We start from the raw sequence: 5,807 nt of genomic DNA, 5'->3' as shown, positions 1-5,807 counted from the left end.
ACGCAACCCTACGTGAAGTATTTCTGAGAGAAGGTGCAGAAAGCTCCTCCATCACTTTCTTCTGATTGTTGGTATGATTAGTACACAGACACAATCATTGCATTTCATCCATTACCTGATGTGAAGTATTTCTGACGGGAAGCTACAGCAAGCTCCTCCCTCATTTGCGTTTGATTGTTGGTATAGTTACTACAAAGCCAGAATCATCGCATTTCATATATTACCCTATGTGAAATATTACTCAGAAAAGCTACAGTAAGCTCCTCCCTCATTTGTGTTTGTTTGTTGGTATGGTTACTACAATGATAAAATAATTGCATTTCACCTATTGTCCTATATGAAGTATTTCTGAGAGATAGTGCAAAACCCTCCTTCCTCACTTGCATCTGTTTGTTGGAATAATTAGTACACAGACACAATCCTTATATTTCATCCATTCCCTGATGTGAAGTATTTCTGAGGGAAGCTACAGAAAGCTCCTCCCTCATTTGCGTTTGTTTGTTGGTATGGTTACTAGAAAGCCAGAATCATCGCATTTCATCTATTACAATATGTTATTTATTTCAGAGAGAAGCTGCAGAAAGCTCTTCATTCACATACATCTCTTTGTTGGTATGATTAGTACGTATACACAAACATTGCATTTCATCCACTACCTGATGTGAAGTACTTCTGAGGGAAGCTAATGAAAGCTCCTCCCTCATATGCGTTTGATTGTTGGTATGGATACTACAAAGATAGAATCATTGGATTTCATCTATTACCCTATGTGAAATATTTCTCAGAAAAGCTACAGAAAGCTCCTCCCTCATTTGTGTTTGTTTGTTGGTATGGTTACTACAAAGCACGAATAATTGCATTTCATCTATTCTCCTATATGAAGTATTTCAGAGAGAAGCTGCAGAAAGCTACTCCCTCACATGCATCTGATTGTTTGTATGATTAGTACACAGACACAATCATTACATTTTATCCATTACTTAAAATGAATTATTTCTGATGGAAACTGCAGAAAGCTCCTCCCACACTTGCTTCTGTTTGTTGTTAAGATTAGTACACAGACACAATCATTACACTCCATCCAATACCTGACGTAAAAAATATTTCTGAGGGAAGCTACAGAAAACTCCACTCTCAGTTGCGTTTGTTTGTTGGTATGGTTACCACAAAGCCAGAATCATCGCATTTCATCTATTTCCCTATGTGAAGTATTTCTGAGGTAAGCTACAGAAAGCTCAAGCGCCATTTGCGTTTGTTTGTTGGTATGGTTATTACAAAGCCAGAATCATCGTATTTCATTTTTAACCCTATGTGATGTATTTGAGAAAAATGCTGCAGAGAGCTCCTCCCTCACTCGCATCAGTTTTTTGGAATGATTAGTACAGAGACACAATCATTACATTCATCATAACCTGATGTGAAGTATTTCTGAGGGAGGCTGCAGAAAGCTATTCCGTCACTTGCATCTGTTTGTTGTTCTGATCAGTACACAGACACAATTATTTCATTTCATCCATTACCTGATGTGAAGTATTTCTGAGGAAAGCTATAGAAATAACCTCCCTTAGTTGCGTTTGTTGGTTGGTATTATTACTACAAAGCCAGAATCATTGCATTCCATCTATTACCCCTTGTGATGTATTTCAGAGAGAGACTGCAGAAATCTCCTCCCTCACTTGCATCTGTTTGTTGGTACGATTAGTACACTGACACAATCATTACATTTCGTCCATTACCTGATGTGAAGTATTTCTGAGGGAAGCTACAGAAAGCTCCTCCCTCATTTTCGTTTGTTTGTTGGAATGGTTACTATAAAGCCAGAATCATCGCATTTCATCTATTATTATATGTGAAATACTTCTGAGATTAGCTACAGAGTGCTACTCCCTCATTTGCGTTTGTTTGTTGGTATGGTTACTACAAAGCCAGAATCATCGCATTTCATCTATTACCATATGTGAGGTATTTCAGAGAGGAGCAGCAGAAAGCTCCTCCTTCACTTGCTCTGTATGTTGGTATGATTAGTACACGGACACAATCGTTACATTTCATCCATTATCTGATGTGAGGAATTTCTGAGGGAAGCTACAGAAAAGCTCCTCCCTCATTTGCGTTTGTTTGTTGGTACGGTTACTGTGAAGCCAGAAACATTGTGTTTCATCCATTATCCTATGTGATGTATCTCAGAGAGAAGCTGCAGAATGCTCTTCCCTCACTTGCAACTGTTTGTTGTTGTGATTAATACACAGACACAATCATTACACTTCATCCATTACTTGTTTTGAAATATATCTGAGGGAATCTACAGAAAGCATCTCCCTCGTTTGCGTTTGTTTGTTGTTATGATTACTACAGAGCCAGAATCATCGCATTTCGTCCATTACCCCATGTGATGTATATCAGAGAGAAGCTGCAGAATGCTCTTCCCTCACTTGCATCTGTTTATGGCAATATTAGTACACAGACAAAATCATTTCATTTCATCCATTACTGGATGTGAAGTATTTCTGAGGGATGCTGTAAAAGCTCCTTTTAATTTTCGTTTGGTTGTTGGTTGGGTTACTACATAGCCTGAATCCTCGTATTTCATCTATTACCCTATGTGATGTATTTCAGAGGGAAGCTGCAGTAAGCTCCTTTCTAACTTGCATCGGATCGTTGGAATGATTACTACAGAAAGCACCTCCCTCATTTGCGTTTGATTGTTGGTATGGTTACTACAAAGCCAGGACCATCACATTTCATCTATTACCCAATGTGAAGTATTTCTGAAAAAAACTGCAGAAAACTCCTCCCTCATTTGTGTTTCTTTGTTGGTATGGTTACTACAAAGTCAGAATCATTGCATTTCATCTATTACCCCATGTGATGTATTTCAGAGAAAAGCTGCAGAAAGTTCATCCCTCATTTGCTTCTGTTTATAGTATGATTAGTACACAGACACAATCATTGCATTTCATCCATTACCTGATGTGAAATATTTCTGATGGAAACTATAGAAAGCACAACCCTCATTTGCGTTTCATTGTTGGTATGGTTACTACAGAGCCAGAATCATCGCATTTAATCTATTAACCTATGTGATGAATTTCAGAGAAAAGCTGCAGAAAGCTCATTACTCATTTGCATCTGTTTATGGTATGATGAGTACACAGACACAATCATTACATTTCATCCATTACCTGATGTGAAATATTTCTCAGGGGAGCTACAGAAAGCTCCTCTCTCAGTTGCGTTTGTTTGTTGGTAAGGTTACTACAAATATAGTGTCATCGCATTTCATCTATTACCCTATGTGAAGTATTTCTAAATAAAACTACAGGAAGCTCAAGTGTCATTTGCGTTTGTTTGTTGGTATGGTTACTACAAAGCCAGAATCATCGCAATTCATCTATTACTTTATGTGATGTATTTCAGCATGGAGCTGCAGAAAGCTCCACTCTCACTTGCATCTGTTTGTTATAATGATTAATACACACACACACACTCAATACATAACATCCATTACCTGATGTGAAGTATTTCTGAGGGAAGCTGCAGAAAACTCTTCCCTCACTTGCATCTGTTTATGGTATGATTAGTACACAGACACAATCATTACTTTTCATCCATTACTGGATGTAAAGTATTTATGAGGGAAGCTGCAGAAAGCTCATCCCTCACCTACATCTGTTTGTTTCTATGATTAGTACACAGACACAATCATTTCATTTCATCCATTACCTGATGTGAAGTATTTCTGAGTGGGGCTACAGCAAGCTCCTCAATCATTTGCGTTTGTTTGTTGGTATTATTACTACAAAGCCTGAATCATCGCATTTCATCTATCACACTATGTGAAGTATTCCTGAGAAAAGATACAGAAGGCTCAAGTGTCATTAGCGTTTGTTTGTTTCTATGGTTACTACAAAACCAGAATCATCGCATTTCATCAATTATCCTATGTGATGTATCTCAGAGAGGAGCTGAAGAAAGCTCGTGGTTCACTTGCTCCTTTTTTTGATATGATTAGTACACAGACACTATCATTATATTTCATCCATTACCTGTTGTGAAATATTTCAGAGGGAGGCTACAGAAAGCACAAACCTCATTTGGGTTTCATTTGTTGGTATGGTTACTACAAAGCCAAAATCATCGTATTTCATCTATTACCCCATGTGATGAATTTCTGAGAATAGCTACAGAAAGCCCCACACTTATTTGCTTTAGTTTGTTGGTATGGTTATTACAAAGCCAGAATCATCACATTTCATTTATTACTCTATGTGAAGTATTTCTAAAAAAAGCTACAGGAAGCTCAAGTGTCATTTGCCTTTGGTTTGTTGTTATGGTTACTACAAAGCCAGAATCGTTGCATTTCATCTATTACCCTATGTGAAGTATTTCTGAGAATAGATGCAAAATGCTCATCCCTCATTTGCGTTAGTTTGTTGGGCTGGTTATTACAAAGCCAGAATCATCTTATTTCATATTTTACCCTATGTGATGTATTTCAGATAGAAGCTGCAGAAAGTTCCTCCCTCATTTGCATCTGTTTGTTGGTATGATTAGTACACCGACACAATCATTTCACCTGATGTGAAATATTTCTGAAGGAAGCTATAGAAAGCTCCTCACTCATTTGCGTTTGTTAGTTGGTATTGTTACTACAAAGCCAGAATCATTGCATTTCACCCATTACCCTATGTGAGGTATTTCAGAGAGAAGCAGCTGAAAGCTCCTCCCTCACTTGCATCTGTTTGTTGGAATGATTAGTACACAGCCACCATCATTACATTTCATTTATTACATGATGTGAAGTAATTCTGAGGGAAGCTAGAGGAAGTTCCTCCCCCATTTGTGTTTGTTTGTTAGTATGGTTACCACAAAGCCTGAATCATTGCATATCATCTATTACCCTACATGATGTATTTCAGTTAATAGCTGCAGAAAGCTCTTCCCGCACTTGCATCTGTTTATGGTATGATTAGTACACAGACACAATCGATACATTTCATCCATCACCGGATGTGAAGTATTTCTGAGGGAAGCTGCGTAGAGCTCTTCCCTCACTTACATCTGTTTGTTGTTAAGATTAGTACACAGACACAATCACTGCATTTCATCCTTCACCTGATGTGAAGTATTTCTGGTGGAGGCTACAGAAAGCTCCTCCACCATTTGCGTTTGTTTGTTGCTATGGTTACTACAAAGCCAGTATCATTGCATTTCTTCCATTCCCCTATGTGATGTATTTCAGAGAGAAGCTGTAGATATTTCGTCCCTCACTTGCATCTGTTTGTTGTTATGATTAGTTCACAGACACAATCATTATTTTTCATCCATTACCAGATGTGGAATATTTCTGAGGGAAGCTGCAGAAAGCTATTATCTCACTTACACCTGTTTTTTGTTATGAATAGTACACAGACACAATCACTGCATTTCATCCATTACCTGATGTGAAGTATTTCTGAGGGGGGCTACCGAAAGCTCCTCCCTTAGTTGTGTTTGTTTGTTGGTATTGTTACTACAAAGCCAGAATCATCGCATTTCATCTATTACCCTATGAGAATTATTTCTGAGAATAGCTACAGAAAGCTCCTAACTCATTTGCATTAGTTTGTCCAGATTCATTGGCTTTAATTTTTTACCCTATTAGATGTATTTCAGAGAGAAACAGCAGAAAGCTCCTCCCTCACTTGAATCTGTTTGTTGTTCTGATCAGTACACAGACACAATTATTTCATTTCATCCATTACCTGATGTGAAGTATTTCTGAGGAAAGCTATAGAAATAACCTCCCTTAGTTGCGTTTGTTGGTT

This window comes from Schistocerca gregaria, unplaced genomic scaffold (assembly GCF_023897955.1).
Source record: "Schistocerca gregaria isolate iqSchGreg1 unplaced genomic scaffold, iqSchGreg1.2 ptg000178l, whole genome shotgun sequence".
NCBI classification, from domain to species: Eukaryota; Metazoa; Arthropoda; class Insecta; order Orthoptera; family Acrididae; genus Schistocerca; species Schistocerca gregaria.
Note: the sequence above shows the minus strand (reverse complement) of the source record.